The sequence below is a fragment of the Enhydra lutris genome, unplaced genomic scaffold (assembly GCF_002288905.1).
Source record: "Enhydra lutris kenyoni isolate GAN:26980312 unplaced genomic scaffold, ASM228890v2 scaffoldscaffold3, whole genome shotgun sequence".
NCBI classification, from domain to species: Eukaryota; Metazoa; Chordata; class Mammalia; order Carnivora; family Mustelidae; genus Enhydra; species Enhydra lutris.
Window position 1 is genome coordinate 28,373,530 of NW_019154087.1, and position 22,715 is coordinate 28,396,244.

Below are 22,715 nucleotides of genomic sequence, written 5' to 3' on the forward strand. Positions count from 1 at the left end.
TTGCAGTTAAAACACACACACACACACACACACACACACACACACCTTAAAATGGGACCCCTGTTTTAATATAGGCCACAAACATTCCATGTGGTCACTCAAGGAAATGTAACAATTCCTTCCTTGTGCCCAAGTGCCCTGATCTACAAATACCCAGGAGACTGACTGTAATAACACCTCAGTGTAGGTGGTGGTGTTTATTAAGACATCACATGGAAAACAGATGGTCACAACCTAACCTTCCATGACTGCTCAGCATGGTCTTGTCATCACCAACTACATGGTATCATTAATCTTACTTTGTGAACCAACTGCAGAGCATCCCTTTTCTGGGACATTCACATACTCAGTGAATTTCTCAGAGTTTCTCAGAAGCAAATCACAATCATATTTAATCAATAGTGAGTCCTTGAAAAAAAAACTTGAGGTTTAGGGATTCCTGTATTGCATCCGAGTCAAAAACTTACAAAAAATTGTCTTGACTTTATTACTTAATTGGGAAGGCATCATCTGGGCATATAAAAAAGTCCATAGATGTTCCTCAGAATGAGAGAGGGAGAAGAATGTGTGCCCCATATTTAGAGATAAATTAATCTCATTTATTTTTTTCCTGATTCATTATTAGAGAATATACTAGTTTGTCTGACATATAGGAAAAACCCATACATATTTATTGAATGAATAAATGATATGTTGATTTTTTGATCAAAATTTGAAGACATTCTGTTTTCACTTGGGCCGTACCAAAGAATGGCTAACAGCCAGAGACTTGAGACCTCAATGCTATTATCTAAAAGGCAAATCTGGTGCTCTGATCCTGCCATGCTAGGGCTTACTCCATTACGAAATAAACAACCATCACCATCATTGACAGAGCAAGTCCATTTACCTTAATTGACTTTCCTCTGTCAACTCTTCCAATTTCTGGTTAAGTAGTCTTAAATGTGTTCTTTCTAAATTCTGTGAGGGCAGGACACTGCATTAAGAAGGGACTGTCTCTCAAGCAAGCTGACTTTGACTCAGCTAGAGTGAAAATAAAGAGGAGCCCAGAGTAGTGCTGAGTCAGACTCTCTTCCTCCAAAATGCATGTGATTTTTCACTGGGCACAAATTAAAATAAAGTTAACTGATTCCATTTCTGTCATTAGTTATTAACCCTTAATCATCTGTGAGGTGTGCCATCAGCTCTTTCGTCTGAATTACCTGAAGAGAGTCTCTCCTAGCACATATTCCTTTCATCTTTTAAGATGGCTATTGACCACTATGACTTACTTGTTTCATGTTCTTTGCCTAATAATATTTTAGATAAGGGGAAGGAAACACAAGAACAGAATCCACCTCCTTTTCTTCTAACTATAAGGATTTTGTTATTCCTTTGAATCCTGCTTCAAAATGTCTCTTGACTCAAGCTTTTACTTCCTTCTAGAAACAAATAGGTTGTATTTATTTAGTTAAAAAGTTAGAGATTTTACATACTGTATACAGACTAACTAGATTTCAGATGGAAAATATTTAGTTTTTACACACATAAAGTTAGAACTAAAATTATTTATTTAATAAAGAAGAATGCTCTGTGTTCAAAGTATGGGTTTAGGAAAGTTACTCTTTTCTCTAAAGCAACCTAAGGCAACACCTTTGGCTCTATCCTCTAAGTTAGTTTATCCCCTGATGGTAAAGAAGAAAGATCATAAGACTTAAAATGGTAAATATTCAAGTAACTTTAATCCAGATAAGAAATGTCTTTCCTCTTCACATAATTCTGAAGGAGTGAAACTTCAAGGTCTATTCAGGTAAATATATAAAAATCAGACTTTCAGATACTGTCACATTTATAGTAAGACCCACAGAGAAAGGGCATTTATCTTTGGAAAATGAAGTAGTCAATAATCAGTAATTTATGCTTAAGTAAATATCATAACCATCAGCTTAGACATATTTGCAACAGCTCATATTCTGCTCATTTAGTCATTATTTCACATTCTCTGTCTCCAAAGAATCATATAGTTTAACCACAAGTGTGATTATGGCAAGAGCAAGTTTAAGACCTTCAGACACCCTAAACACTGTAATAAGAATACACCTCACACACATTCAAGCCATGATCAGTACTAAACCATAAAATAAGTACTATTAGTTGGGTACCTGGATGGCTCAGTTGGTTAAGTGTCTGACTCTTGGTCAAGTCCTGTGTCAGACTCTCCGCTCAATGTGAATCTGCATCAGAGTCTTTCTTCCTCTGCCTACCCCCCTGACCCATGCTCGCTCTCTCTCTCTCCCCCAAATAAATGAAATCTTTAAAAAAAATAAGTACTATTAGAAATTATAATAATTTTCTATTTTTTTCATAGTGACTTTGATTTTTTTAAAAAAATATCATATATAAAATTATTTTCAATTGGTGTTCTTGTTTGCTGTCACTTATACACAGCCTTGACCTGCCCCTTGCATATTCACTGCAAAATGACACTGCAGTAGCACCAGACTTTAACAGCTAATCTGTTTTCTCTCCTCTCATTTTCTTAAACATTTTGACCAGCAATCATTTTGCTAGATACAGTTGAATACAAGCATACTTTATGATTCATACGGAATGGAATTGTATGTCACTGTATAATGACTCTCCCAAACACACCACAAGCATGGGCTCGCCCTTTCTATTGGTCCACTGCTGCTCCAGAAACTAGTACAGAGGAGAGACAAGTGAGACTCAGGTGGCACTAAAGTCACAACAGAGTAGCAAGGCTTTCCATACCAGTGATTTTCCAGATGCCAACAGCACAGGCAACGGCGACACACCCTGAGTAGGTATGTCCCTGGAATCCTGAGATAAATGGGGCTAGGGTGGGAGGATGGTTACTGTCCACCCTCTTATAGCAAAACCTCCCTGTTACTGTATTTATTTGGTATCTAGAAAAACAGAATAAAAACAGTTCATGTAGCCTAACCCGTTTATTTATTTTTGCATGCAGTTTATTTTATTATACAAGTAATATGTTTACTACAGAAAGATTAGAAATGTCATTAAGCAAAGATAAGAAAAGTGAGGCCACCCTAAATTCCACTTCTTAGATATATTTCCTTTTAACTCTCTAACATTTTGGAGACTATCCCCCAGTAACAGCAACTAAATGACCATCTGTTCTAGTGACTATGTTAACAGTGGTACCTGAGAGTAACAAGAGACTATGTGGACCAAAAGGAGGGAATTATTAAAATAAATTAAATGGAGACCAGATTTAAGATCTGAGCAGACAAAACTGGTTAAGCCACATTAAAAAAAAAATTGATCTAGTTTATTCCATGTACTTAAGCAAAATTTAACTTAGGTTATTCCTTGTAAATGCCTCTGATAAATGAAACCTAAAGTTGTCTTCCAAAACTGGTATAATATAATCACTTTTAACCAATCCACTTCTGTCTGGAAATACCCATTGTTAACAATCAATCATTGTAAAGGTTAAACAATTTCCTCATTCTCTCTTTATAAGCCATCCTATAACATCATGCTTCCGAGCTTCATCCCACTTTCAGGTTTAAAGTCTCCCTGTTCACCAAAGATTTGTTTCTTGCTCAAGAAAACATTCAAATCAATTAAAGCTCTCTGAATTTTCTTTTGTATGGTATACGTGTGTTTGTGTGTGTGTGTGTGTGTGTGTGTGTGTGTAACAATTTATATATGCAGCTGACCCTTGGATACCAGGGGGTTAGTGGCAGTGACCCCTGTTAATCAAAAATCTGTGTATAACTTACGACTCCCCCCCAGACTTAATAGCCTACTGTTGACCTTACCAATGGGCCTTACCAATAACATAAACAGCCAATGAAGACAATTTTGAATGTTATATGTCTTAGGTACAGTATTCTTATAATGAAATAAACTAGAAAAAAAGAATATGCTATTAAGAAAATCATAGGAAACAGAAAATACATTTACAGTATTTATCAAATATAATCTACATGTGGACCTGCAAAGTTAAAATCCATGTTGGTCAACTGTATATAAAATGAAATTCATACATATGTAAAATAGTTTCTTTTCCAAAAAATGGGGTCATATTATATATCTTGCTTTTTAACACAGTCACAGCTCTGTCACCTCCTAGACATGCATCAAGTTACCTAATCTCTCTGTCTCAATTTCTTCAACTATAAAATGGATGATAAAAAGTAATTCTTATCTATAGAGTTGCTGTGAGGAGTAAATGAGTTGATATATGTGAAGCACTTAAAACAGTAACACCTAAACAAACTAACCAACACATTTTAGTTATTATACTATAATTTATTAAACAGTTCCTTATTATTGTTCATATAGCTACAACTAGTTAATTCTGCCATTATGCCAGGTGAGAACTCTAAACTCAAAGATTGACTTGACAGCTTGCCAGCATCTGGCAGAACCAGGATACTAGGACTTAACCACTGGCCTCTTCCTATATCCAAAAGGACAAGTAGTGACAAGACCTAATATGCAGACTGCCTCCTAGATGTAAGGTCCTGGGCTGAGAATTTTGCACCCATTAATTCATGAAATCCATACAAATAACCTTAAAAAGGCAATTGCTATTACCACTCTAATCTTACCCATGAAGAAACTGGGACCCATACAAATTAAAAGCTACCAAATCTGCCCCAAGGTCCTAACTAGCAAGTGACAGAGCCACACCTGAATTCAGGTCTTCTGACTCCAAAGTTCTTGCCTTTAAACACTATCCTATGCTGTATCACATGAGAATTTCCTCATACTAATGGTGATGTGCCTATAAATCTCCAAAGGTCATTAAGATCACAAAAGTCATTAAGATAGCATACTTTCCTAACGACCTAATTCATTATAAGGAACTTAAGCACAATGGAGAATCCAGTGGCCTAACATTCAAAGATATAACTCAATTCACCAAGCATACTTATGTTACTACTCTTTGCCTCACAGTTTCTCAGGCATATTTATAGCCTGAAAATCCCCCTCTGTGCGCCTATCTCACTCAGAACACCTTTTTTCTTTGTAAAACACCCAGTTGCTTTCATCTGGGTTTTGAAAACTGTATCAATAAAAAGACTAGAACTCTGGGATCTCGGATTCTTCTCAAATGGTTGGGGAGGAATTAGAGTATTTGTTAGGTTTTAACTCTGTGTTCTCCCAAGGCTGTGGGATACACCCAACAATGCAGGAAAGAGTAGGCATGCTGAAAATGTTGAATAGATTTAGTTATGAGCCAAGACAGAAGGTCATATTTCCCCTATTGAATAAGAAAAAATCCTAAGCAATTTTTTGTGTGTAGAAATATGAAACTGTTCCATCCTTTCAATTTTTTGCTTCTTTTATATATTGCTCACTTGTATTTTTTTTTAAAGATTTTATTTATTTATTTGACAGAGAGAGATCACAAGTAGGCAGAGAGGCAGGCAGAGAGAGCAAGAGAGGGAAGCAGGCTCCCCGCTGAGCAGAGAGCCCGATGCGGGACTCGATCCCAGGACCCTGAGATCACGACCTGAGCCGAAGGCAGCGGCCCAACCCACTGAGCCACCCAGGCGCCCGCTCACTTGTGTTTGACAGTAAGGCCTGCCTGCAGCAACCTAAGGTTCTCTTGCTTCATTCTGACCACCTGCTTTCTCATCAGCTCGACTGATGAAAACTTCAGATCAAACTACAATATATATTTTTACTGATTTTTGCGTCCAGACAAAAGCCTTCGAATGAATATTGGAAAACTACAGCCACATATTTCAAGTAAACAAAGGAAACCCAAGTACTAAATACTCAAAGGGAAAACTGGCCACTTATGTATAGAATTCAACCTGCTCATTTCACAGGCCAGTTACAAAAACTGTGTAGAATATTTTATCTTTACATACAGAAAGATGTTTCCTTTCATTAGTTTTTGCCAAAGGGAGCTCCTGCTAGAAAACGCCAACATTCTATAGAACTTTGTGCGTAAATAATGACACATTCAAGGAAGTACGCTGAATAATAAAGATTTGTAAAATAAGTAAAATAGTTATCCACCATCCTGCACACTGATTCACCTGATTAACTCTAGAATCCACTAGTGATGACTATGAGGGTTAAGAGGTTAAGAATATGCTGGAGCAGGTCAGGCAGGCAGGTCCAGCAGATCAGAGCCAGGAAATACCATTTCTTCAAGGCTGAATAAATGCAGTCATGCATTTAAATGCATTATACAGTGCTGCACATAACAGATACCAAATAAAAACTACTTAAGTTTCCCCTACTTTCATCTTTGGGGGATTCACAGAATTCTTTGTAAAGTTAGTGAATGACATTGAATATTCTTCCCAGAGCATACCTAGAAGTATTTTCATCTCAAAATTTTACCACAGAGGAATAGGAGACTTTGACCTCCCAAACCCATCCAAGTAGCAATGAAGAGAACTTCCACAGTCTACAGTTAAGGAGGAGGAACAAACTACTCCCGTCTGGAAGTCTTCCCCCAACTACTGTTTATGCTTTTCATATCCCTATTACTGGAATTAACCTTCTCCTTTCACACTGCAAAGGCTCCCCATAGTCTGTAGGACACTTAGAAATATGGGAATTTGCTAACAAAGTTGCTACCTTAAGTTCTGGACTGTCCTCTGCAATAAATTAATTCAACAAATACCAATTTGTAAATCACTAATAAAGATGTACTAAGGGTCTCTTCAAAATTCTTTTAGCACCATGAGTCCAAGACTCTGAAGATATTTTGTATATATTTTGCTTTTATAAATATTTGGAAATGTGTCCTTCTGGTCTTAGATATCTTATATCATTTCATCTTTGACATCATTTGTTTATACATTAGGGTGTTGGAAAATCAGATCGGTTTCACAGTTCTCTTTTATCATCAGGTCCAATAAATTACATGAATTTAAAAATAACTAAATTTGGGATATATATGAAGCAGCACGGCAATTTTCACTTGAGTCTATAGATGTACATGAGCACTTGTAGAAAGTTAACTTAGACCCTTCAACTCTCAAAAGATTTACAGTTGCTAATGAAACAAACTACAAAAACATCTCTACAGGCTTGTTTTGGATTTGCCCTAATGAAAATCATGAATATAGGTTTTGGACCCAAATATCATTTAAGGGTTTGGTTGGGACCCTAAGGTCAAGCTGAGTCCACACAACTGTAGGGGTTCTTTGCAAATCTGAATAATTAGAAAATTATTTTCCCACAGGTTGCTAAAAATCAAGAGGCTGATTCTAGTCTGAGTCCTGAAACTGACTGGGTGAACTGAGAAAATCAATTTATCTCTCTAGCCATCCATTCTATCATGGGCAAAGTAAGAAAGTTTAGAAGTGATTTCCATTCCCTTTTACCTCTAAGTTATGTTTACTTTGTATGGGCAGCTCAGTGATCATCCAGCTGGAGGACATAAACTGAGGGTAATTGCCCCAGTGTATCATTTGCCTTCTCGTCAATGATGGCCAGTGATGGTGGGTAAAGAAAAGCTCTGATTTGTGGCATTTACTATTTCCATGGTATAAATATTCTCACCTTTGCCAATTTCAAGTTGCCTATGTGATGTCACTAAACACAAAGTTGGGAAAAAATGGGCAAGTTCAGCTCTTTAAGAACTGTTATAATCAAGTTCCAGCATCCACTGACTCCATTCTCCATATCTAAAGCTTACTCTCAAGCTATAGATAACAAACATCCATTATCACTTTAAAATGTTACCTTAATAACAAAGCAAACCAAAGCTTTTCTTCAAGAACATTTTCCTGTTTGGATGAAAAGATATACAGTATCCATTTGTTGTAGCCTTGGGGAAATAAAAGTGCAAACTAATATCCCTAAATGAAATGCACAAAACACATCTCGGTTTCACTTGGCACTGAAGTAGGTTGCAAGTTTGCAAATTCTCCTTCAACACAGAAGCTCAAGTGAATCCTTACACTAGGATAGGCTGGAAATATATCTCTTAATACCATGCTACATTTACATAAAATAAAGTTGTGAAACAACTTAAAGTAGGAGAAGTTTCAAATGAATAATTCAATTGAACTCATTCAGGAATCTACAGAAGACAGTTCTTCCTTCCCTGAAGGCATCACTCAAAAATATCTTCTGTACTGGAAGATCCTAACAGACCTCTGCCACTTCTGGCCTCAGCCATATTCACAGTATGGAGACACTTTGAAGAAAAGATGTATCTTTCCTTGAGTACTCAGCAGAACGCAGACTCTGAAAGATAGGCTAGGTAGTCTGTTTCTGGAATTGATCTCCAGAATAGGAGTAGGGCATGGAAAAGACTGTAACAGGGAAAGAAAGAAAGCCATTATTTGGGTATGTTACCAAGTTAGCCCATGCTTTGGGCAACTGGATCTCAAAACTCTAAATACACAGAGTATGTCTGGGACTTACCTTCTCTACAGTTAGAACTGGCAAGCACTTATTCACCACCCTTTCTACCACACTGGTCAAAAGATACCTATAGAATTTTTAAATTTTTACTACTTTATTGAAATCATTTATATACAGTATCCTGCACAGATTTTAAGGATATAATTTGATACATATACCCATGAAACTCTTAACGCAATCATCACTTTAGATGTTCCATTGTCCCAAAAGATTCCTCAGCTCTTTTTTCAGTCCATCTATCCCTCTACCTATGTCACCATACCTATGTCATCAAGCAACCAAAGGCCCATTTAGTAAATGTGCTTTGTTTGCTGCTTCTAGAAATTTACAAAAATGAGATCATAGAGAATATACTGTTTTTGTCTAGCTTCTTTCACTCGGCATTATCATTTTCAGAGATATCATCTCTGTTGCATGTCATGAAGCTTTCTTCATGTTAATTGTTAAGTGATATTACCTTGTTCGGACACCCTACATTTTTTTTTAAAGATTTTATTTATTTATTTGATAGAGATCACAAGTAGGCAGAGAGGCAGGCAGAGAGAGAGGGGGAAGCAGGCTCCCCGCTGAGCAGAGAGCCCGATGCGGGGCTTGATCCCAGGACCCTGGGATCACTACCCGAGCCGAAAGCAGAGGCTTTAACCCACTGAGCCACCCAGGCGCCCCTTGGACACCCTACATTTTGTTTATTCATTTGCCTATCATCATTTGAATTGTTTCCAGTTTGGGGCTATTACAAATAAAGCTGCTATGAATATTCATGCTCAAGTCATTGCAGAGATATATACCTTTATCATTCTTGAGTTGTAGATATACGTTTAACTTTTTAAGATGTCAAATCATTTCCCAAAGCAATTGTACTGTTTTCCATTCCACCAGTGGTATACAAGAGTTCCAATTGTTTCAAATACTTGTTAACACTTGGTATTATCAGTCTTATTAATTTCAGCCATTCTAATGGGTGTATACTGTTATTTCATATGATTTTAAATTGCTTTTCCCAAATGGTAAATGATATTGACAAACCTTTCATGTGCTTATTGGCCTCCTACTTTTGTTCATCCGTTCAGTATTTTGCCAATATTTTAATTAAGTTGCTTGTCTTCCTGTAATTATGTATAAGGCCTTTCATATATTCTGAATATAAGCACTTTGCCTGATATAAATTTTGTGTTTTCTCCCAACTTGTGGTCTGTCTTTTGTTTTTTAATAATGTCTTTAGAAAAGCAAATGTTTTACTTTTAAATAAACTTTAATAATTTTTTTCCTCCTGTTTTCTATATGCTATTTATGAGGCCTTTGAGCGGACCAGGATTATGAAGATTTTCTCCTGGGTTTTCCTCTAGCAGTTGTACAGTTTCAGTTTTTCACTGAAGTCTCTGACCTACTTCAAGTTAATTTTTTTGTGTGGTGTAAGTCAGGGTTTACAGTCATTTTTGTTCATATGGATGTCCAGCTGTTCAAGCACGGCTTATTAAAGACTTTCTCCCACTGGATGGTCTCAACACCTTGAATGTGAAATACTTAAGTGTAATTAATGCTTTCCTACTTTTCTCTAGTTTTCTAGAGAAAACTAGAGAAACTAACTTGGTATGTATTATTTAGATAACGTGGATCAGTTTAGTTTTTCATAGCATCTAGTTTGATTCTGATGCCTATATACTCAATGCCTTATTATTTTTCTCCTTATTCTTACACACCTTCTGGTATTCCAATCCTCCCCAATATACTAACTTTAAATCTTGAACTCAAGACATCATACTTATTAATGCTTTTAATACTCTATCACATCACTCAGAGATACCTTTACTTTAAGGCTTCTCGACAATGGCACTCTCGGCATTTGGGACTATAAATTCTTTGTTGTGGGGAGTTATGAACTTTAAGATATTAAAAAGCATCCTTGGCCTCTCCCCCAGTAGATGCCCAGAGCAGAATCCAAGTCATGGCAATCAAAAATGTCTCCTGATGGGCAAAACTGGTCCTGATTGAGAACCACTATTGTACCTGCATGTTTGTATGCATGGATTATTATTGCCAAAAATGTACATGGTTTGCCTAAAATGGGGGGGGGGCAAAATAGACATTAAAGCATGTCATTTTTAAAGCATGTATATTTAATTCTCACTTTCTGCAAGTAAGTTTTTCTATGGCTTTGGATTAGTATATAACAGAACATGGGCTGTGTTATCTATATAATGCTTCACCTCTTTTCACCCAATAAAAGTTGTTGGCCTCCAACAACAATAAAAAAACATAGTTTAAATGTGACTTTTATCTTAAAGACTGATATTTTAAGGACAGTCTTACATTCTGCTATTCAAATTTATTTCACTTTGTATTTTACTTGCACTTGGACGCAGTTTGCCTAAGTGATTCAACAATCAAAAACAGATTTGTTCAGTTGATTAAAGTTCATTTAGATCATTTTGAAGGTATTTTTAAAATAATATAACTAAAAGGAATACCTCTTCTGATGTATTAGCTGAAAACCTGACATATGGCAAATATTTGAATATTTTTGAGAGTAGTTGTTCTTTAAAGGGGGAGTTATTCTGTACACATAGTAATGGTGATAATAACCTTGCTAAATATTAAAAAGTATAATTAAAAGGTATCAGGTAAAAGTTATTCTCTGTAAGGTTAAAGATTTCAATTGAGAATGAATCAACATTTATAACTTTTGTTCATATGCATCTGTGAATTAAACAAGTAAAGCATTCATTAACTAATTTGGTTCTTTCTTTTTTTTTTTTTTAATTTTATTTATTTGACAGACAGAGATCACAAGTAGGCAGAGAGGCAGGCTGAGACAGAGAGGGGAAGCTGGCTCCCCGCCGAGCAGAGAGCCTGATGCGGGGCTTGATCCCAGGACACTGAGATCATGACCTGAGCCGAAGGCAGAGGCTTTAACCCACTGAGCCACCCAGGTGCCCCTGGTTCTTTCTATATCTTAACTGTTCTTATAACTAAGAAAAATTTCCAACACTCATAATAATAACACCAAAATTACTTATGACTATTTCTCTCACTGTGCATATGCTTATAGGTACTTGGCATACGTAAGACTCTAAACTGAATGTCTTCCCACTATAAGCTTGTCTCTCTCTACATCAAGGCAAATCACAGTCAAGTATTTAGAAATTAAGGTTAAAAACCAGAAGTATAAAAGTGGGAGTATTGGGGGCTAGAAGGAAAATAAGAAAGAAAAGATCTTAAAGATAATTCATAATTTAACCTGTTGAGGTTATGTCAGCACATCCTCTGTCTTCTAATTAAAGATCCAGAAGATTGTATCAGATTTTTTTGAAAATTAAGCATGCTTCAGGAAACACCCAAAGCTATTTTTAAAGTATTTACAAATTATGCCACCTTAAAAAACTGTGACTTTATCATAATAGAGAAAAGCTTTGTAATCATACCTAGCCAATATTCTATAATGTGTAAACTACTTCTTGTGCAGGTTGGCTTTCTTGGTGTATTTTCTTGGAACATTTCCACAAGGTAAAGAGTGAGTAGCAATTAAAGCCAATGTAGTTCACAAGTTCAACATTCATTCTCTTATTACTGATAGACAATTCAGAATGTCAACTATACTATAGAAACTATAAACCAGTTGTATATGTCATTGTAGAGGGATCAAAAATCAGCTTTAAAAAGTGATAGCTCTAAGTTTAAATCCTAGTTCTAGCCCTTCCAACCTATGTGACTGTGGCAAGATTTCTTAACTTACAAGAGCCTCTTTTTCCACATATGTAAAATAAGGATACAAATACCTTCCTTACAGGTTTGTTGTGATATTTAATGAGGTGACTTGGTCCTGGCACAAAAGTGCAATGTATTGCCCTGATATTATTGCTCTTATTTTGTTCTTGTTTTTGTTATTATTCATAGTAGTACTAGAATTCTTCCACTTGAGATGGGAGAATCAATTTATCAGTGAAAAATATTGTTAAATTAAATTCTCCAAGGCACTTTTTAATCATAGCTAATATTTGAAAAATATACAGCAGGATCCAGAATTTTGGTGTTACTTAAGATGGTCTATCTCTGGCACCCTGAGACAGCTGAGCCAACTCCTCCCACACAATGTCTTCCCTTATCTTTGCCTGAATGTTCTTGATACTTGCTGACATCCATCCATATGCCATCCTTCATCATAAACTTCCTACTCACTGCTGGGATTACACCCTTTTCTTTATTCATAAGCTTTCAAAATTCATGAAAACCCTAAAATCACTGTCAAGAGATATAAGAAAAATCTATCTTTTTGTCTGTTCATAGCAGAAGACATTGGTTTTCTTGTAATAAATAATTGTAGAACTCAACATTTGAATATGGACTTCTCTGAAGAAATAAGTTAATTTACTTTGTCAACATCTTTATGAGGTAAATAAATATTTTCATTCCATTATCCAGAAGACTAAAATAGTGAACATAGAATGCAAATATTTTACCAAAGTAATAGCACCTCTCAGCTGGTTGACTGTCCAGTCCAAGCTTATCTTTAGGTATCCAGGAGGCAGGCCATCAACACCTGGTAGGTGTTTCATCAAGGTGAACTTAGTGTTAAGGTAGCACAATGGAAACTTAAAGGAGAAAAAAAAATGATTTCACTAAGGCCACATGCAGTCTTCATATTTTCTCAGTATTTCTTCTTTGGCTTATTTTAGTTATGAGTTCTTTTCAAGATTATCTCCAAGGACTCCCCTTCCCTGTCCTTACTGTGTAAATAGTATCACTCATATATAGGCTTTCTCTAATAACAAAAATAGTAATAATAATGTTTATTGAGGGTCTCCTATGAACCAGGCAATATGGCTTAACATGGCTCATGTTAACTCCATTATAAGGTCAAGAAACCGAAGCAATCCGACTTTAAGCCACTTGCTCAAGTTTACCAGGTAGTAAGGAACAAGGAAAGGTTGAAGGCAACCAGGAATTCTTATCTCTATTCAGTCCAGTTTAATAAAAATTCTTCTTCAAATAAGAGGCTTAGACAAAATGTTCTTTGGTATCCTTTTCCACAATACACAGAAGGTGAAAGTAGGCATCACTCTGCAGAAGAAGAAACTGGAAAGGGTGAAATTACAGTGGCTTGCAAACTAGCCCAGCACCCAGAGTACAAGGAGAGACAGAAGAGAGAAGCAGCCCTCCCCTCCTCAAATTGGTAGGCGGCGGTTTTAATAAGCAAGGGAACTTACATGTGGGACTTGTCCTCTGGGGCAGCAAGATGAGTAGATCTCCGCATCTGCCCTAAGAATTTTGAAAGTTTATATAGCAGCGCTGTGCTTGGGGTGGCTCAGTCGCTTAAGGGTCAGGCTCCGGTTGTAAGCTCAGCACTCAGTGCGTGGGGTCTGCTTGAGATTCTTTTCCCCTCCCTTCTCTTTTCCCCCTCTGCTTCTCCCCACCGCTTGCTCTCTCTCTCTCTAAAATGAATGAGTGAATGAATGAATGAATGAATAAAAATAAAATCTTAAAAAAAAAAAACAGGTTTATGTATCCGCCTTAAAGGGATTCAGTCAGAGCACAGCGTGCAACTCTTCCAGTCTCTCAAGGGTGCGCCCTCGAAATAACTCCGGCTACAGAAATGGTAGGCGGAACGGAAGTTCCAAGGTGCAAGGGAGGAGGTGAGGAGCCTTTAACTGCGCATAAGACTAGGGTCAAGCTGGGTTCGCGTTCTCTATGACCCCCGCCAACGAGTAACTTGTTCCAATTGCTTTTGAACCCAGGTTTGTTTATGAATTTATGCACCTCCCACTGCGCTAATTTGTGAAAATTAGGGCCGCTCATTAGTTCCTCATGTTTCCGATTGCCAGATAGCAATGATCTTGAGAAATATTCCCCTTAAGAATTTCTTTCTCCAAAGCAAGGAAGTGAAGAGCTATCGAAGCATCTTCCGGGAAATGCAGAAATGTTTCCTGCATCATAGACACGGATGCCTAAGTTCAGTGCTAGCTTTAGGTCGGAGACTTTTCACAAAATGTGTGAAACTGCAAACTGTAGTAAGTGTGAGCTCTCTCTCCATCCAGGCTGAGTATTTCCACGGGCCCCTCTTACGAGACACCGTAATGTGCCAGAGCAGAGAGATACGTTCAATGAAAGAGATAAGGTAAGTACTACATTCATTAAAACAACCGAAATTGTGAGGAAATTGGGAGTTTTATTTGTTTCTCTGAAAAAAAGGTAAATCATTTTTAACCTGCTTATTTCCTCAGAAATACTAATCTGTGTCTTGAAATGACAAGATGGAAAAAAAGTCATTGAGAAACTATTTATTAAATGTATATTCCAAAATAATTTCTAAGGATATAATTTTTTTTAAGATTTTATTTATTCATCTGAGAGGGAGGGAGCAGGACCTGGATCTGGAGACTCTGGGATCATGATGTGAGCTGAAGGCAGAGGGTTAGAGTGAGCCACCCAGGCGCCGAGGATGTAATTTTTTTTTTTTATTTAAATATGGTATCTCATTACACTTTGAACTCTTTTTTACACTCTAAACAACTAGCCACAATGGATATAAAGTAACATCTAAACACTAAAATGTGCAGATCTAAAACAAGACAGAGATAAATACACATATCAGTTAAGATCCCACAAGGAAACAGATGTCACTCTCCAAAGGGTTTAAACTGTAAAGAATTAAATGAGGGAACCATATGTGGAGGTGTAGTCAGGATTAAGAGGATCAATAAGGGATGATGCATCAACCAGAGGCAGGCAACAGGAGGAAGAATATGAAGGAAGGAAATAATGATACTAGTTGTAAGTGAGAACCAAAACTTTTTATTTTATTTATTTATTTATTTATTTGACACAGAGAGAGAGAGAGAGAACAGGAGCACAAGCAGGGGAGTGGGACAGGGAGATGCAGGCTTTCCGCTGAGTAGGTAGCATGATTAGGGCTCCTTCTCAGGACCCCGGGATCATGACCTGAGCCAAAGGCACATGCTTAACGACTGAGCCACCCAGGCGCCCCAAGAACCAAAACTCTTCAAATAAACTCATTAACACGTTGTCAAAATTCAATAAATTTTATTGTTCATTTTAAACTCACTATTGCAAGTACTATAAACTAAGACTAAAAAGGTTCACTTTACCTCAGATAGTCTAAATTTTACCTCATTTTGTAGTGCCTCAATTTGTCTTTGTTTATGGTCTTTCATAGTCTGGAGTAACCAACCATTTTACTTATTTACCCTCTTTTTCCCTTCATAGGCAAAAATCAAACCCATTATTCTCCATAAACACTTATATTTCTTTGCAATTTTTGAATATATTAGAGCCTCAATCACTACTATTAGTTTCAACTCAAAGTTACTGACTTCTGTCACAGACCAAAAAGTACTAGGTAGCAAACTTAGAACTATCTGTTGCATACAGACACGTTAGCAGAATAACAACATTTCAGAAACAACTGCATGCCATTATACATGTCTACATAAGGTAGACTACATTATTGGTCCTAATCCTTCACTGTTGTGTTGTAATATTTTACTTTCACACACTTGCCATGGCCTCATAGTGGATGAAGTGTATTTCTTTGCCCTTTGATTTGGGATTAGCCATCTTCCTGGCTTTGGCCATCAGGATGTTAATGAATATGAGGCGAGCAGAGGCTTGAAATGTTCTTTCATGATAGGACGTGTCCTTTTATGCTCTGGTGATCTGCCATTAGAGAAACATGACACAGGTAGTCAACGCCCTTCCATCTATACCCTAGAACAAATACATTTGCATCATGGAGTTTGGAGCTGAATCCCAGAGCTGAGAGCCCAGCCCAGCCCAGCTTATGTGCAGACTACCTACAGACATACGAGCAAGGAAATAAATATTTATTCTTTCAATCCACTGAGTTGAGATAGTCAGATATGCAATATTATTGTGGACTAAATCACGACACAGTTATAAGTATGCTTTTCTCTTTGTGAATGTTAATAAGAAACATGTACACTAATACAAAATATTTTATATCCTTTTTAACCTTCTAACTGATAGCCACTTGTTACTATATAAAATTTTTAGCCAATTTTTAGCAAATTTTACCATATTTGGAATAATTAGTTCTATTGACTTGTAGCATAATAAGTTTAAATAGTAAGCTATTTTAGAAAATTTTATTATAATTTAGTTTAGTTGTATGTTTAAATATTCCCTAAACATTTTGTGGAAACAATGATCAATTATTTGAGTCATAAACTCAGTCTAGGAAATTAGAAATTTCAGAAGAATTAAGATTTTTTATGAACAAATAAACATGTCCTACTAAACATTGCTAAGTAAAGTAAAATGTATTTACATTTTTTCACACTGTAATAAAATCAAAGAGGTGGCATATATTATTTAAATCAAAATTATTAAATCAGTATAAATTGTTCTAGATAAGAATTATAAACTTTTCAAAATTTATATACTAAATATATATTTTTAATTTTTGTATTTTGTTTTGTTTTTCCCTAGTGTGATTTTTTTCTTTTAATACTTTATTGAGACAAATTTTAAACTTACAGAAAAGTTGAAGGGATTGTCTAGTAAACATCCATATAAACCTGTCTCCTAGATAAACCAACTGTTAACATTTTGCCACATTTACTTTATCTCTTTCTAAATATAAATATATTTTTAAATAAACTATTTATCTTGGAATAGTTTTACATTTACAGAAAAGTTGCATCCTATTGTACAGACAGTTCCTGTTCACCTTTCACTCAGTTCCCCTTAATGTTAACATTTTACATAGCTTTGGTTCAGTTGTCAAAACTTAGTAATGAACATTGGTATGTTGGTATGTCACTATTCTAGTGTAACCAACTGTTTTACTTATTTACTCTCTTTTTTCCTTTCATAGACAAAAATCAAACCCATTATTCTCCCTAAACACTTCCATTTCTTTGCAGTTTTTGAATGTATTAAAGTCTCAATCACCACTATTAGTTTCAGCTCAAACAAAGTTACTGACTTCTGTCATAAACCAAAAAGTACTAGGAAATAAAGTTAGAACTGTCACATACAGACATGTTAGCATGAAGGCAAGCTATAACTTAGTAATGAACATTCATACATTACTATTAACTGAAGTATAGATTCTAATCAGATTTCACCTTTTTGGGGGAAGATTTTATTTATTTATTTGAGAGAGAGGAGCAGGAAGAGCACAAGAAGGGGGAGGAGCAGAGGGAGAGAGACAAGCAGACTCCATGCCAAACACAGAGCCCTACGGAGGGCTCCATGTCATGACCCCTAGATCAACTGAGCCAAAACCAAGAGTTGGAAGCTTAACCAAATGAGCCACCCAGGCACCCCAAGATTTCACCTTTAGAGTGTTTATAGAAATACTGAAGTTCTTGGTTATTTTTTTCCCTTTGCTGTTTGTCTGATATCAATCACATTTCTATGTTTCTTATATCAATCAAAGTCAGTATTTTAAAGTTCTCTCTCTCTCTTTCTCTTTTTTTTCCCCTCCCTCTTGAGTTATATAGCCCAGCAAGTATTCAAAGTTTCTTTCTCTTGTTCCTGGAAATTATGAATTTTAAATTTATGTTGGCTTTACTAGTTTCAATAACCCAATAAAAACAAGAACTCTATTCATTTTAAGTGAATTTGTAATCTAACCCATCAGTTGGTCTTTGGAGATGGGTGGTTCTGTATCTTTCTGTTTGTCTATAAAATATTTCAAATCACAGAGTGGAGTGTTATTATTCAGCTGTGGTTATGCTAAGAGTACAATTTAAAGCTTATTAATTCCTTTTTTATGTGATGCTTTCCTCACTATTTGACCCAAGTCATTTGTGTATTTCAGTGGAACTTCCTTATTTTTAAGTCATTTAGGCACATAAAAAGTTCTTCAACCTTATTTATTAGGGAAATGCAAATAAAAACTCTAGTGGGAACCAGTTCTGACATACTCAAAGAGCTAAAATTAAGAAGACTGGTGACATTCAAAGTTCCTCTTGCAAGGGGAGCAACTATAAATCTCATAAATTTCTAGTGAGAGGGTAAAATGGTAAATGGTAAAAACAATTTGAAAATCAGTTTGGAAACTTCTTATAATAAAGAGGATATACCCTAAGCACTGATAATAAAATTGTCCTTCCAACTATTTACATAAGTAACATTAAAATATGTCCATAGAAAAGTATATGTATGAATGTTCATATTATTTTTGGTTTTGTTGAATTATATTTTGCTCATATTATTGCATCTTCATACTGGAAACAGTTTGAGATTCCATCAACAGGAAAATATGTGAACAAACTGATGTATTTATACACTGAGATATTGCTCAGCACTAAAGAAGAATGAATTACTGAGATGAGATGAATGGATCAAAAGAAACACACACAAGAATACATGCTGTGTAAATCAACTTATATAAAGGTCAGAAACAGACAGAACTAACCCATGGTGATAGAAATCAGGAAAGTAAAGAACAATTGTTGTCTTGGTGGGAGGAGGGAGAATTATTTGGGGAATAATTCTTGTCTTGTCTTGGTGGGAGGAAGGGAAGTATCTGATCTACATATGTGTGGTTATTTGTCAAAATGTATTAAGGTCTGTGCATTTTACTAGACGCCTCAATTTTTAAAAAATAATTGGAAAAGTAAAAAATTCAGGATTCTATTTAACTCAGAGAGGCAACAGGATAGGACAGAAAAGAAGCACTAAGTGGTAACAGTACTGGAACATTTTAAGGCTTTAAATGCAGTGATATGTTCGCAGATGTTTATTACTATGCTTCATAGAATATGTATATCGTATGTTTATATAAAATATATATTTGGCAAAATTCCCTCTTGTTCATTTTATGGAAGAGTTTGTTCACTGTTGGGATTATTTGTTTCTTCAAACTTTGGTAGAATCCTCTTGGAAAACCACACTTGTCCTGAAGTTCACTTTGGGAGATTTTTAACTGGTGACTAAACTTCCTTAAGGATTATAGGACCATTGAGATAGATCATTTTTTAAAGTGATTTACATTTTTATTTGAGTTTAGAGATGAATTAATAATTCTACCAAAAACAAAGCAAACAATAAAAAATGACACAGTGATTAGGAAAACGAAAAAGTAAAAGAATATGTAGTCCCAGGGGCACCTAGGTGGCTCGGTGGGTTAAGCGTCTGCCTTCAGCTCAGGTCATGATCTCAGGGTCCTGGGATCGAGCCCGCATCAGGCCCTGTGCTTAGGAGGGAGCCTGCTTCCCCCTCTCTCTCTGCCTGCTTCTCTTCCTACTTGTGATCTCTCTCTCTCTGTCAAATAAATAAATAAAATCTTAAAAAAAAGAAAAAGAATATGTAGTCCTAGTGTACTGTGTGGTTCAACTGTGGATAATAGTAACATAGTCATAATAATGGAAACCCCAACTATTTATTTATGTATTTATTCATATAATTTTATTTTATTTTTTATTTTTTAAAGAAAATTTTATTTTATTTTACATTTATTTTTTTATTTTATTTTTTAAAGAAAAATTTTATTTTTTAAAGAAAATTAATTCCATTATAGTCAACATGCAGTGTTACATTAGTTTCAGGTGTACAATATAGTGATTCACCACTTCTGTACAACACCTGGTGTTCATCACAAGTCCACTGCTTAATCCTATCACCTATTTCACCCATCCCCGACACCCACATCCCTCTGGTAACCATCAGTTTGTTCTCTAGAGTTAAAAGTCTGTTTCTTAGCTTGTCTCTCTCTCTCTCTCTCGTTTCCTTTGCTCATTTGTTTTATTTCTTAAATTCAACATATGAGTGAAATCATGGTATTTGTCTTTCTGTGACTGGCTTATTTCGCTTGGCATCGTACTCTCTAGCTCTATCCATGTCCTTGTATGTACACTCACACATGCACACACACACACGCACACATACAATGTCTTCTTTATCCATTCATCTATTGATGGACACTTGTGCTGCTTCCATAATTTGGCTAGTGTAAATAATGCTGCTGTAAACATAGGAGTGTATGTATCCCTTTGAATTAATATTTTTGTATTTGGGAGTAAGTATGCAGTAGTGCAATTACTGGATCATAGGGTAGTTCTATTTTTAACTTTTTGAGGAAGCTCCATACTGTATTTCACAGTGGCTGCATCAGTTTGCATTTCCACCAGCAGTGCAAGAGGGTTCCTTTTTCTCTGTGTCCTTGCCAATATTTTTTTTTTATGTTTTTGATTTTAGCCATTCTGACAGTATGAGTTGATACCTCATAGTAGTTTTGATTTGCACTTCCCTGATGATGAATGTTGAGCATCTTTTCATGCACCACCTGAGTGCCTTCTTTGTAGAATTGTCTGTTCATGTCTTCTGTTCATTTTTTAATTGGATTTTTTAATTTTTTGGATGTTGAGTTGTATAAGTTCTTTATATATTTTGGATACTAACCCTTTATCAGATATGTCATTTACAAATATCTTCTCCCATTCTGTAGGTTGCCTTTTAGTTTTGTTGACTGTTTCTTTCACTGTGTAGAAGCTTTTTATTTTTATGTAATCCTAATTAATTTTGCTTTTATTTCCATTGCCTCAGCAGGCATATCTGGAACTGTTAATGATGTCAGAGACATAACTGCCCATTCTGTCTTCTAGGATTTTTATGATTTCAAGTCTCACATTTAGTTCTTTAATCTATTTTGAGTTTATTTATGTCTGTGGTATAAGAAAGTGGTCCAGTGTCATTCTTTTGCATGTAGCTGACCAGTTTTTCCAACACCATTTGTTGAAGAGACTGTCTTTTTTGTATTGGATATTCTTTCCTCCTTTGTTGAAAATTAATTGACCACATAATTGTAGATTTATTTCTGGGTTTTCTGTTCTGTTCTGTTCTGTTGATCTATGTATCTGTTTTTGTGCTAGTACCATACTGTTTTGAGTAGTACAGTTTTGTAATAATAACTTGAACTCTGGAATTGTGATACATCAGTTTGTTGGGTTTTTTTTGTTTGTTTGTTTGTTTGTTTTTTCAAAATTTCTTTGGCTCTTCAGGGTCTTTTGGTTTCATATAAATTTTAGGATTTTTTTTGTTCTAGTTCTGTAAAAAATACTGAAAATATTTATTCTTGAATCAGGTTTAACAGTTCTGTTTTTTCTAAAGATGTGTATATTTCATCTATGATTTAAAATTTATTAACATGAAATGTTCATATTATTCTGTATCTTGTCACAATGTACACATTTTCTCTCTCATTGAAGTTCTCACTGTGTTCATCCATACTTCTACAATTTTTGGTGAATATCTTCACAACCATTACTCTGAATTCTTTTTTTTTTTTAATTTAATTTATTTATTTATTTGACAGTGGAAGAATGAGAGAACACAAGCTGGTGGAATGACAGTCAGAGGAAGAGGGAGAGGGAGAAGCAGGCTCCCTGCTGAGCAGAGAGCCCAATGTGGGGCTTGATCCTGGGATCTGAGCCAAAGGCAGTTGCTTAACCAACTGAGCCACCTGAGCCACCCAGGCACCCCAACCATTACTTTGAATTCCTTATCAGATAGATTACTTATCTCAATTTCATTGAAGTCTTTTTCTGACATTTCATTTTGTTCTTTTGTTTGGAACATATTCATCTGTTTTCTCAGTGTGCTTTACTGTCTATGTGTGTTTCTATGTATTGGGCAAAACAGTCACCTCTCTTGGTCTTGAAGGAGTGCCCTCATGTAGGCGATGAAACTTACTGTTCAACCTTGCCCTAGCTCTTGGTTGTCTCTCTAATCTTTGTGGTTGTCTAAGCAGCCTGATTTATTTTGGATGGGTCCTTGCTATTGGGAGTGTGCCAAGACCTATCATTTTTCAAGAGGAATGAACTCAGTCAGTACCTAAATTCATGCTGATTAGAAGCCAGACCCTCGGGCAACAGCTTTTAAAATGTGCAAATATATATAATCTTGTGGGGCCACAATTGTAAACCCTGTTGGCCACTAAAACAGGAGATCTGAAGTTGTCCTCTAGCTGACATGCAAAAACTGTGGCTCCAAATGGGTATATAAGCCTCTTTCTGGGAGAACTGTAGTGAGACCAGGGGAAAATGCAAGGATGGTGTTTCACTGCCTGTGTTCCCTGAGAATTCCACTGTAGTCTCTAGATGTATGGCAAGCCCAAAGGCTGTTCCTCAGGCTGAAGCACCAGCATGAGTAAATAGGCCTTTTTCAAGGAGACTGGAGGTGTGCTTCATTTTACACTCTGTGCAGAGCACTGGGTATAGTAGCCTACCAAGAACTCCTTTCTAATTGTTATAGTCTCATTAAGCCCAATAACACAAGCCGTCTTGGCCACCAGGGCCAGGCAATAAAGGGGCATCCCTTGTGTATAGACTGCATGCATCTACCAGCTTTAGCAA